Below are 13446 nucleotides of genomic sequence, written 5' to 3' on the forward strand. Positions count from 1 at the left end.
GGCGGCGGGGTTGGATGGGGCGGCAGGGGGCAGTTAGGGGCGGGGTGTCCGGGGGCGGACAGGGGACACGGAGAAGGGGTGGTTGGATGGGGCAGGGGTTCCGGGGGGGCATTCAGGAAGGAGAGGGGGGTTGGATGGGGCAGTGGGGGGCAGTTAGTGGCGGGGGAGAGTTAGAGGCAGGGGGTCTAGGGGCGGTCAGGGAGAAGGGGTGGTTGAATGGGGGCAGGGGTCCCAGCGGGGCAGTCAGGAAGGAGGGGAGAGTTGGATGGGGTGGAGGGTCCGGGTGACAGAAAGTAGGGGGGATGGATGAGGCAGGGGTCCCCTGGGGACCATCAGGGAACGGGGGGGTTGGATGGAGCAGGAGTCCCAGGGGGCCGTCAGGGGGCGAGAAGCGGGGAGGGGGGTCAGATAGGGGGTGGGGCCGGGCCATGCCTGGCTGTTTGGGGAGGCACAGCCTCCCCTAACCAGCCCTCCATACAATTTCAGAAGCCCGAGGCGGCCCTCAGGCCAAAAAGTTTGCCCGCCCCTGCTGTAGATCCTCACCCCATTGCTTCCCCTGGATGCGTCTGCAGTGAGATCTGTGAGTGGTGCAGCTCCCAGTGCAGGTCTGTCTGAGTCTGGCTAGCAGAGCCCAGGGTTAGTTCTTCAAGCAGATTGTTACTTGGGTGAGTCTAGGATGGTAAATTAAGGAGGGGCTGATGTGCGGGACTAGGACAGGGGGTTAGGGAGTGATTTGGAGGAAAGCAGGTGCCTCCGACTGTGATAACAAAGAACACAAGGTAATCTAGGTAGAACATCTGGAGGGAAAAACCCAGAAGATAAGGCTTATGAGGTGGTGGTTGTTAAAATTTACAAAAGCTCTCAATTTCATTCCGATATGGAAGGAAAACAAATTCTGAAATCTCAATTTTGATTGTGAAACTGAAGTTTTGTTTTCTGGTCAGGCCTAATTATTAACCCTCCCTTTTAGAGGGAGAAACTGAGCCAGAGAGAGCTAATATTACATTTTCCAGTACTAATGCATCTATTTTTTTTATGAATGCCCTCTTCACGGATACCTATATTGACTGCAAAAGTTGCCAGTCACCTTTTTTAGTTAGTGTGGAGCAAAACTAGAAAACATCCCCAAATCTCAGTTACGCCGGAGTTCCAGGGTAAGTGGGGTTCGGTGAACTAGGGTTCTGCTGCACGGTTACATGCAGAACTCACGGAGACGTCTGAACGACATAAAAGCAGCCACGTGTTACAGAAGCAGCTTCAGGAACGAGACTGCCAAACTCTGCAGGCTCCTAAACTCATAGACTTCAAGGCCAGAAGGGACCGTCTTTATCATCTAGGTGCCCTGGATCATCAGAGGTAAACCCTAGTGCTCTAATCGGGCTCTCAGAGCAACCAGAATTCAATGGAGTTACAGGCTTCAACCAAGATCAGGGCCCCACTCTGCAAACACATACCGTAGTAAGAGACGGTCCCTGCCCTTAAGAGCTTACAATCAAAATGAGCAATACAGAAAAAGGGTGGATGAAATGGAAAGATCATTATTTAAAGATGGGTAGCTGAGGGCCAGGGGTAGGGTTACCATTCGTCCGGATTTACCCGGACATGTCCTCCTTTTTGTGCTAAAAATAGCGTCCGGGGGGAATTTGTAAAGCACTCACAATGTCCAGGATTTCCCCCCTCCCCCGGCAGAGCAGAGCGAGCGGCTGGGAGGGCTGCAGGAAAGTCCCGGGCTGGACTCCGGAGCAGCTGGAGAGGAGCCGGATCCGCCCTGCATTCTGAGCAAGTGTATCAGCACAAAGTGCAGCCCTCCCCTTTTGCAACTGGGAGCGGTTTCTGCCATGCAGCGTAGCAAAACGGGAGCGAGAGCACTTTGTGCTGATACAAGGGCAGCTCTCCCCTGCAGCCCGGTCCGGCAGCACTGTGCAGGGCCAGGGACCGGGTTTTGTTGTGCAGGGCCAGGGACCGGGTTTTGTTGTGCTGGGGAGCGCAGCCACGTGTCCGGCTCGGCTCGCACAGAGCCCAACACCCTGTTCTGAGCAGCAGGGTAAGGGGGCCAGGGGGCAGGAGAAGGGGCAGGGAGGTTCTGGAGGGGGCAGTCAAGAAACGGGGGGGGCTTTTGGGGGGGAGTGGAGAAAGTTTTGGGCAGTCAGGGTACAGGTAGGGGGTAGGGTCCTGGGGGCAGTTGGGGGGGGTCTTAGGAGGGGGCAGTTAGGGGACAAGGAACAGGGAGTCTTAGGTAGGGGGTGGGGTTCTGGAGGGCAGTTAGGAGCAGGGGTCCCAGGAGGGGGCAGTCAGGGGACAAGGAGCGGGGGGGTGGGGGGCTGGGAGTTCTGGGGGGGAGCTGTCAGGGGGCAGGAGTGGGGAGAGGGATCGGAGCAGTCAGGGGACAGGGAGCAGAGGGGTTTAGATGGGTTGGGAGTTCTGGGGGGGAGCTGTCAGGGGGCAGGAGTGGGGAGAGGGATCGGAGCAGTCAGGGGACAGGGAGCAGAGGGGTTTAGATGGGTTGGGAGTTCTGGGGGGGGCTGTCAGGGGGCAGGAGTGCGGAGAGGGATCGGAGCGGTCAGGGGACAGGGAGCAGAGGGGTTTAGATGGGTTGGGAGTTCTGGGGGGGGCTGTCAAGGGGTGGGGAGTGGTTGGATGGGGCATGGGAGTCCCAGGGGTCTGTCTGGGGGTGGGGGTGTGGATAAGGGTTGGGGCAGTCAGGGGACAAGAGGCAGGGAGGCTTAGATAGGGAGTGGAGTCCTGGGGGGCAGTTAGGGGCAGGGGTCCCAGGAGGAGGCAGTCAGGGGACAAGGAACGGGGGGAGGGTTGGGGGTTCTGGGGGGGCGGGAAGTGGGAGGGGCTAGGGCGGGGCTCCTCCCGTCCTCTTTTTTGCTTGCTGAAATATGGTAACCCTAGCCATGGGGATAAAGTGACCTGGCAAATTCATACAAGCAGTGGACACTCTGCAAACTTTGGAGCCATATTCAATGAACCAGCATCCAAATTGGGGCTCAAGTACAACTCTGCATCTAAACTAAACCTTGGGGGGACACATGCAAGAGTAGGGTGACCAGACAGCCACTGTGAAAAAACGGGACAGGGGGTTGGGGGTAATAGGCGCCTATATAAGAAAAAGTCCCCCAAAAAGGAACCATCCCTTTAAAAACGGGACATCTGTTCACCCTATGCAAGAGGCCCTCGCTGGGGCTGAGGTGAAAGTTGGATGGAAGGCTGGTGAAAGGATGGTTTTGTGATTAAGGTGTTACAACTATACAATTAATAATAATAAGTGAATTAAAAGATGTGACGACTCAATGATCAAACAGGCGACTAGGGGAGGAGTATTAGACACAAAGAATTTCTAGTATTTCAGCTACTAACTGATAGAGAAGCATGTGATACGAGCGCACTGCCACCCAACCCCACGGGACAGAGCAACCGTTTTAATTCACAGACCGCACAGGGAGGGATGGAATTGTCGGTTACAAACCCCGACCGTCCTGCCTGGATTACAAAACCGCAGCTAAACGGTCAGCCAGAATGTGCCAGAAATGAGCTGAAGAAAGAATCCTGAGACTTCCTGTTCTCATCCCGCAGCAGAATCCAAGGAGACACCAGAGCCAGCAGTACTGTCCACACTGTTCATTGCATTTTATGTGGGAGGGAAAGTATGGTGAGAGCCCCACCCAGAGGACACAGGGAACGTGCTCTAATCACACAGAAGAACAGATCTGATCGTCTGATTGATGTACTTGACAGAACTGCAGGACCAGTGGATGAGCAGTAAGTGGTCAGTGTGATATAACCGGCCCTTGGTAACACATATGAGACAGTGTCTTACAAAATGTGACTCTCAAAATTAATTCAAATTGTGTGGAGATCTGGCCCAACACAATTAAGAATGGAGACCTGCCTGAAAGTCCTGCTGATCATCGGGGTGGTCACAGCAGCCCCCGCGCCATCATCAGCCCCTCTGCCAACCCACGAGGATGCGATTTTAGCTGCAGTTCAGATGTACAACCAAGAGCCAGGCTTAACACTGGCCTATCGGCTCCTGGAAGCTGAGGCCTTGTCTACACTACCGCTTAAGCTGATGTAAGTTATGTCGCTCAGGGGTGTAAAAACCCACCCCCCTGGGCAACATACCTTCCATCAACTTAACACGGTCTCTACACTGCGCTAGGTCAGTGGGAGACGCGCGTCTGTCAACACAGCTTCCGCCTTTCACCGAGGTGGATTAATTATGTCGATGGGAGAGCTGTTTGCCAGAAGCTGGTAATGGGCGACAGGGGATGGATCACTTGATGATGACTTGTTCTGTTCATTCCCTCTGGGGCACCTGGCATTGGCCACTGTCGGCAGACAGGACACTGGCTAGAGGGACTTCTGGTCTGACCAGGTATGGCCGTGCACCAGACCCGCTGGCTAACTTGATGCCACTGCATCAATTGCAGCGGTGTGGATTTAGCTCAGCCGTGAAGACAAGCCACAGCCTCAGTCAGACTGGGTGAGTGACCTGGGGAATCGCTTTGGGGCCTGTGTATATTCCATGCTGCTTGAGCTCACAGAGCAGGTCGATGGGGAAACGCTGCCTCTGATGCTAGACTCCTGTACCTACAGTCTGGTATTTACACCCTGGTTGTTATCATCCGGGGCTGATTTCTGGTGGGGCCGGCTATGGGCGAGGTACTTTCCAAAGAAGATGATCCCTGCTCACCATCCAAGTAGGCAGACGATAGGGGATGGAAATAACAGGGAATTTATAGACAAGTCCACTTGAGTTACTGAAAGCAGCATGGCAGAAAGGGGTTTTAAAGAGGGAGTGAAATATGTGGAGGGTCGCAGTCATGCGCTACTTCCCTGTATTACCACACAGCAGCTTCCTGGCCCCGCCGCAGATGAAGGGCCTGAAACCATCAGTCCATTCAGATTCAGCAGACAGAGAATGTTTCCATGTGAATTATACTGTGAGCAATTCAAGGCAGGCAATATCTAGGGGTTCCTTTCCACTGATACAACACAGAACCGGCTCCAGCCCCCGCCCAGTAACCTGGGAAATTTACACACCACTCCGGGCGCCTCGGAGAGGCACTACTTCCCCTCTCGCAAGCACAGAGTCCGCGTGTAGAAAAGAAACTTTTATTTAAAGAAGGGAAGTAACTCGGCGTTAATTTGGAAAAACACCATAAACAGGGTTCATAAACATAAACCATGAGTAAAAGACCCACCCCCAAGGAAGTTGGGCAGTGTCCTTTTCTCCTAAGGTTCTTAAGTCCCGCAACCGAAAAGCTCCTTTCACGTGCCTGACCCTTCTCTGAAGGCCACTCACAGATGCTGCCCTTGTCAGTTGAGACCCAGAGTTCAGCGGTGCATCTGCAGAGTTCACCTCCCCGCCACCCTGGGTGGGGTAAAGAGGTACCTTACTCGCTCCGCTGCTCAGACACTCACTCGCCACCCCTCTCTGCCGGCCACCCTGCCAGCTGCTCACCGGCTGCTTCCGCAGGCCACCTGCTCACTGCGCCTCTCCATCAGCCGCCCTGCTGGCTGTCTGCTCACCGCTCTCGCCGGGCCGCTCCACCAGACCAGCCACTCATTCACCAGCTGACTATCGGTCGCCATCTACTGCCACCTGCCTCGGCACAGCAGTCTCTTAGTAATTTTCAGCTCTTGGCAGGCTCAGTAGAAACACTGCCCCCTCTCAAGTGATTTCAGCTCTCAGTGGTTTTTAGCTCTTAGCAGGCAGGGCAGAATCACAGTCCTACCACAACTGATTTCAGCTCTAATTGGGCATTTACCATAACAAACAGGCTCCTAACGAAGCCTATTTAGCTCTATCCTTTGAACAATGGGGAGGAACAGGTTAAACCAGTCTAGGGAAGACCTTTGAGGGTATGCAGCCTTCTAGCCAGAGATACCTGTCCCCACCCCCTTAATAGCACAGAGCTCTGACATTAGAGGCCCTGGCTTAACGAGGTTCTTTCAACTGAGGGTGGCCCCCTCACTTGGGACAGGTTAGGCACAGTCCTGCTTTCCTGTATTCCTACAATAATTACAACATTGGTAACCATATTTCACTACCTCTGCATTCAGTACTAAGGTGATTTGTACCCAACACCCGCCAAAGTTGATCACTTTGACACTGCTGCATCTGATGAATATGTAAATAGAGCAGGAGCAAACTGTATGTACATAAACAGACCCAAGTCTCTCCCCCTCCCAGCTAGCTGTCAGGGAAGCATTCATTCAAACCCAGCTTACACACGTTCTAAAATCCTGGCCGATGGCTAACAGAAATGCTCACTCCTTTGTACTCCAGCTGGCTCTGAATAGCGGGAGCTGGATTTAGTTCCTTCTTGTGCATCATTAACAACACCTTTTCTGCTTGCAATGAGGTCGGTATAAATTGAGGGTGCTCAGAGCCGTGCATCATCCAGCCCAAAAGGGGGACACTTGAGGCGCAATCCAGCAAACACCTGCACACACAAGTAACTTCTGCAAGACAGAAACCACATATGGAAATTACCGTGAGGCAATAAGGCCTGGAATCCCAGGAGCTCACTCGGACCATGTCACTTTTCAAACCAGAATTGCACTTTCAGGAATTAAAAGACATACAGAAACCCTGAGCGACTGGGTTTTCTCAGAGAAGGGCAGGAGATGGGAGAGGAATTGCCAGATACTCATTATTTGTTCAAAACATAGTGCTGAAGACACATGGGCCAGACCTCTACTGATGCAAATCGGTCCCATTTAAGACAATGGAGCTACGCCAGAGCTAGCACATGGCATGTGAAGTTACATTCCTGGATTAATGTTTGAACAGCCTTTGAAACATGCAAGGCCCTAGACAACAGCTGAGAATGATGATTAACTTTGTACTTCGGTGGACTAGAACAAGTCAGTGTTGCATTCTGATAGACTGGAACTCTTTGGGGCAAGGGCCTTGCCTGCGTATGTGTGTGACAAGCGCCCAGCACAACGCGGCTCTGACGCCAATCTAAGCCTCTGGGCAATATTGTAACATAAAAGAAAAATATTTACAAGCCCAAAGTGGAACCTGGTGCCTTGTCGATCACCATGAATGTCTGGGGAGGCTCCTCACCACCTGCCTTTGTCTGGAAGTGACATTTACAAATGTTGTATGATGCAGACATTGAATGGCCCCTGGTCCCACACACCAGACAAAAGGCCCCAGAATGGCCCCTCCTTCTTACCCTAGAACAGGGACCTGCCCAAAGTGGGCGTAAGAGTTAGACACAGTAAAGGGGGATAAGGGCTGAGTCTATAATCCTGCCTTCAATGGCACGGCCCTAGCACCCTGTTCCTCCAGCAGGCAAGCTCCTGCCCCTCCCTCAGAGCCACAGACCGATGTCACCCTCTGTCAAAGAGCCCAGCGGTAACACTCACTCCTGAGAGCTACTCTTCTCCCCCGTTAGCTGCCTCAGCCCACAATCACACTGGTCGGATGCTCTCTGTTGCTCTGGAGAGGCCATGTGCTCCAGGGGATTGGGCACTGGGCTGGGACTCAGGAGACCTGGGCTCTACTTCCTGTTATGCTACTGACCAGCTGTGTGACCTCAGGCATGTCACACTGTCACCCCTCACCCTTTGCCTCTCTGTCTATCTAGACTGTAAGCCCCTTTGGGCAGAGACTGTCTCCCACTGTGCATGTGTTACAGCAACTCCCACAGCCCTGATCAAAGCTGGGGCCTCTAGTCATTGCTAATAACAAATGAAACACAAGAGAGAACAAAGTAACAGTCCCTGAGCTGTAGGAGCCAGGTTCAGTCTGCGTGGAGATTCGGACCCTGACCTCTTGTCTTTCTAGCCTAATGTTGTCACACGGGGCCGCTGGGGATATTGGAGGAGAAAAGCTGGTAGGTTTATTAAGCGAAATTGCTGGAACGTCATTGCTACCGGTCTCAAGTTGATCGGCTAACAAGATCCAGAGAGAGAAGAGATGAGAGCAAGCCGATGCTCCAGACCCAGCTGTGCCGCCATTTCTCCTCCTCTGGAAACACCATTGGAAGCAAGGCTTATAACAATCTGAACAGCTTCAGAGTATCTGCTTCTACCTACCGCTTAGCCACTCTTTCAGTGCTGCTCACCAGGGCTCCTCTGCATAATAAATTGGCATTCTGCAAATCTATACTGTTGTCCTCTTCTTCCATATTGAAGGAGGAGATCAGGGACATGAACTGAAGTGAGTCACCTGATTGTGCTACTGGCCAAGGAAAGACCCCGACTAAGAGTCATATGCCATCCTCGTTAAGCAGATCCAACCCCTGCCCAATTGCAACTGAGATCCTGACACTAAGACCCAACTTGTTAAAAGTGACTAGCAATTTTGGGTGCCCAATACAGACGGCCTCAAAGCGGCCTGGTTTTCAGAAAGTGTTGAGCCACCACCCTCTGAAAACGAGGCCCCTTCAATATCTTTCTCATTAGACATCCAAATTTGGAGCCATCCAAAATCAACAGTCACTTTAGAAAAGTTAGAGCCCAGGGCAAATAATGCTTTACAGAGTAGGACTTTCATTCATCCACCACCAGATGGCACCAATTGGCCTCAGATGCAGTAAAGGGAATGGGTGTAACTAGCACATACATCACTGAGGATCTTAACTGGATTAACAGTCACATCCATCGTGGATTCCCTCAGCCTCCCTGATTTACTGCGGGTTCCAGCCAGAAAGTGGGTAACACCCTCTGCCCTATTGTTTTTATGAAACAGATAGCCCCATAACCCCCAAATAAATCACTTCCCGTAAGTTTAATACACTCCAGCAAGGAGGGACTGAGTGCGTCCCATGTTAAAGGCTTGATGGTCACAGGTTCCTTTGCAGACTTGGGGTGAAATTTCCCCTAAAGAACAAGCTGGGGCTGCCCCAAAGGTTTCTCCCAACCAGGCACACCCGTAGAGTTCAGGCTCCTAGCTTTCAGCGTGGTGTTGATAATGAGAGAGGACCCTACAGCTCCCTTCCCACCTCCCAGTACGAAAACCAAAAGGGACCAAATCCCACAGCAGGGTCATTAAAGGGACAAATTCCATCAGACTGAAAACCCTCGAGCTCTTTGGCCTGACAACAAACCTGATTCTGCCGCCCTTATGCTCTAGCCTTAAAACCCTATGAATTTGGAGTCATGAGGGACAGGAAGTCTAGTGAGATGCCAATATGACGGCATCAGGCGCGCTCTAGTGACCTGAAAACCATAAAGTGGAAACATGGACAAATTGCTAAGGATGAGTAGAAAAGAACAACCCAAGTATGTAGGGAGAAAACCAGGAAGGCTAAGACACAAAATAAGTTACACCTAGCGAGGGACATACCAGGCAATAAGAAGAGGTTCTAGAGGAGCTAGAGTAAGATGAAGGAAAATGCAGTTCTGCTATTTAAGGGGGAAGGAGAGCTAATAATGGATGATACCAAGAAGGCTGAGGTGTTTGATGCCTATTTTGCATCAGTTTTCACTAAAAGCATTGATTGTGACCAGACACTAAACAAGCAGGGGGAAGGAACACAAGCCAGAATAGAGAAAAACAGATTAAAGAATTGTCAGGGTTCCTTCCCCACTCTAAACTCTAGGGTACAGATGTGGGGACCCGCATGAAAGACCCCCAAGCTTATTTTTACCAGCTTAGGTTAAAAACTTTCCCAAGGCACAAATTCCACCTTGTCCTTGAATAGTATGCTGCCACCACCAAGTGAGTTAGACAAAGATTCAGGAAAAGGACCACTTGGAGTTCTTGTTTTCCCAAAATATCCCCCCAAGCCCTTCATCCCCTTTTCTGGGGAGGCTTGAGAATACTCTACTAACCAGACAGGTAACAAGGTGAGCACAGACCAGGCCCTTGGGTTTTAGGACACTAAAACCCAATCAGCGTCTAAAAAAACCAGACTTTATTATAAAGAAAGAAAAAGTAAAAGAATCACCTCTGTAAAATCAGGATGGTAAGTACTTTACAGAATAACAAAAGATTTAAAAAACACAGAGGATTTCCCCTCTAGGCAAATCTTTGAAGTTACAAAAGCAGGGATAAACCTCCCTCTTAGCACAGGGAAAATTCACAAGCTAAAACAAAAGTTAATCTAATGCATTTCTTTGCTATTACTTACTATTTCTGCAATACTAGATGCTTAGTCCAGATATGCTTGAGGAGATGTATTTTTCCTGCTCTGGTTCCTTGCTGACTCAAAGAGAACAAAAACAAAGACACAAACAAAAACCTTCCCCCACAGATTTGAAAGTATCTTCTCCCCTTATTGGTCCTTTTGGTCAGGTGTCAACCAGGTTATCTGAGCTTCTTAACCCTTTACAGGTAAAAGAGGAATTAACCCTTTATAGGGTAAAGAGGGATTTTATGCTACCCTTAGCTGTATGTTTATGACAAGAATATTTAACTACGTTAGATGTATTCAAGTTGTCAAGATGCCATTTACCCTAAGGTACGTAACAAACTAGCTGAAGGAATCTTTGAACCAGTAGTGATTATCAGCCAGAACTCATGGAGGATGGGTGGGGTCCCAGAGGACTACAGAAGGGAAAATATGGTACCTCTCTTTAAAAAAGGGAACAAAGAGGACCTGAGGAATTACATACCAGTCAGCTTAACTTCGATACCTGGAGGTTACACAAACAGACTATTAAGCAATCCATTTGTAAGCACCTAGAATATAACAGCATGATAAATAATAGACAAAATAGATTTGTCAAGGAGAAAATGGATTTCTCATCAACAAATCATGCCAAATCAAATTTCTTTCTTTCTTTGTCAGGTGACGGCCCCTGTGGATACAGTGAAGCAGTCGATGTGATGTATCTTGATTTCAGTAAAGCTTTTTACACAGTCCCACATGACATTCACATAAGCAAATGAGAGATGTGTGGTCTAGACGAAACACTATAAGGTGGGTGCAAAACTGGTTGAAAAAACATACTCACAGAGTAGTTTTGAATGTTCACTGTCGAATTAGGAGGATCTATTTATTTGGATTCTCCAGAGGCCTGTCCTGGACCCAGTACTATTCAATATTTTCGTTAATGAGGTGGATAATGGAGTGGAGAGGATGTTTTAAAAAATCTGCAGAGGACACCAAGCTGAGAGGGGTTGGAAGCACTTTGCAGGACAGGATTAGAATTCAAAATCACCTTGATAAATTGGAGAACTTTTCTGAGATCAAGAAGATGAAATTCTGTAAAGATAAGTGCAAAGTACAACACTTAGGAAGGAAAAATCAAATGCACAAATAAATAATGGGGAATGACTGGCTAGGTGGTAATACTGCAGAAATGGATCTGGGGTTATGGTAGATCACAAACTGAATATGAGCCAATGACAGGATGCTGTTGTGAAAAAGGCTAATACCATTCTGGGGTGTGTTAACAGGAATGTCATATGTAAGAGCCAGGAGGTAACTGTTCCACTCTCCGGGGCACTGGGGAGACCCCAGCTGGGGGGCCGTGTCTAGTTGTGGGTGCCACACTTTAAAAAATACATGAACAAATTGGAGAGAGACCAGATGGGAGCAATCAAATTGATAAAAGGTTTAGAAAACCTGACCTATGAGGCAAGGGGGAAAAACTGGGCATGTTTGGTCTTGAGAAAAGAAGACTGAGGGAGACCCGATAACAGTCTTCAAATATGTTAAGGGCTGTTCTAAAGAGGGTGGTGATCAATTGTTCTCCATGGCCATTGAAGGTAGGACAAGAAGCTATGGTCTTTATCAGCAGCAAGGGAGAGTTAGGTTAGATGTTAGGAAATACTTCCTAACTCTAAGGATAGTAAAGCACTGAATAATAATACCTGCACATTTAACATTCCCCCACCCCCACCCCTCTTCTCCTTCCTGGGCACTCACAATAGAAGCACACATGAAACATACCAGGAGTCACCCACCAGTCTTATGGGGTCCCTAGTAGGCCAAAGTGTCTCCTACCCTTCTGCACAGGCTGGGACAGTAGGCCCTGTCCATTTGCTGGATCAGAAACAATGTCAGTTTAAACTCAGCCTTTTTATACCAAAAGCCCTTTCTTCAATTGTCTCTGGAAACCCCAGTTTGAACCAGTGCATGAAAACCTCTCCAGGGGCAGGGGCCTCTCTAGAATGGTTCTGTTTTAGTGACTCGCCTTAATTACCCCACCCCCCCAACACACTCTTTGTTGTTCCAGGAGGAGGTCTGGTCCCCCTCCCCCAGAGAGTAGAACACAATCACACCGAAGCCGTTCCTTGGTTTAACACATTGGTCCCCAAAGATCCTGCAGGGGGTCGCAGTAGCTGTCACACGCAGTTCTTCTCCCTCAGCTCAGGGTCTGCTGCCGAGGAGTGAATGTGGTGGCTGCCGTGGCCACAGTGACCCACCAAGAGGACCATGCCGCCTCTCCCCATCCAGTGCTGGGAAGGGCCATCATGTTGCCCCACTAGGACACCCCGGATTGTCACTCTGACCTTGGGGGATTTGTTGTTTATGCACATGGGTTTTCCCAAAAGCTGTTGTTCCCTTGTGTAGGAAACATCTGTTGGCAAACGTGCCAGGACAAGCAGAGATGGGAACTCAAATCAGCTGGGATTGTGGGGTTAGGCTGCACACCCCATGTTCAGAAGAGTGTACGGCTTTCAGTGTCCAGAGGGCAACAGCCCTTGCGGCTCTCTGTCAGGGAAACCCACCACCAGGGAGGTACCTCACTGCACCCACTCTGCTAGTGATCCTCCTGGGACAAATGTACCTGCATCTCTAGGCACCCAGCTTATAATCAATGGGAACCTCACCTGAGGTAAATAAGCACAACTCCATTAAATTCAATAGATCAAGAGGCACTCATATCGGCGAGGAATTTAGCCCATAGGTAGAGTATGATTTGTTCCATTCTGTGTGAAGGCATGTCTGCCTTTGGAGACTGTGGGTACAGTGTGTGTGTGTGTGTGTGTGTGTGTGTGTGTGTGTGTGTGTGTGTGTGTGTGTGTGTGTGTGTGTGTGTTGCCGGGGAGAGACTAACACCTAGGTGCATACATTTCAGACTGCTAGACACACTGCTGAGCAATATTCGGTTGTCATTATATAAATAAACTACTCATTGAGTTTGATACGTGAGAGGCACTGGTAAAGCCCAGGGACGGAGTGGATTTGGAACTTGCATGCAAAATATCATCTGATGGACAGAGAGGTCTAAGGAGACTGGTCCAAATGATAGAAGCTGCAGAGAAGCAGGTTCTCGTGCTAACAATGATGCGATTGTAAGGAGGGGAAGAGATGAGAGAGCTTCCAAGCTCTCACTGAGAAAGGAATTTGGAACCCCATCAAACATGTCACTGAAGCGTTGCTGCCGACCTTCATAGCTTTCATACAGTCACAGCTGTTAAGGCCAGTAGGGACCACGGTGAATTAATCTAGTCTGACCTGCTGTGGAACACAGGACAGGCCAAAGAACTTCAGCCAGTCATTTCTGCCTCAAGTCCATAACTTC

The 13446-nt window shown here is 49.9% G+C and overlaps 1 long non-coding RNA gene across 1 annotated transcript in view; it reads right to left on the reverse strand.

Moving 5' to 3' along the window:
* LOC122174714 (uncharacterized) overlaps positions 1 to 10223 on the reverse strand; it is a 31641-nt gene extending 21418 nt beyond the window's left edge. Inside the window, exon 1 of the long non-coding RNA XR_006176911.2 lies at positions 10101 to 10223. This is a non-coding gene — a long non-coding RNA (uncharacterized LOC122174714). The remainder of the gene's footprint in view (positions 1 to 10100) is intronic.
* Between the last annotated feature and the right edge of the window lie 3223 nt (positions 10224 to 13446).

This window comes from Chrysemys picta, chromosome 2, assembly GCF_011386835.1.
Source record: "Chrysemys picta bellii isolate R12L10 chromosome 2, ASM1138683v2, whole genome shotgun sequence".
NCBI classification, from domain to species: Eukaryota; Metazoa; Chordata; order Testudines; family Emydidae; genus Chrysemys; species Chrysemys picta.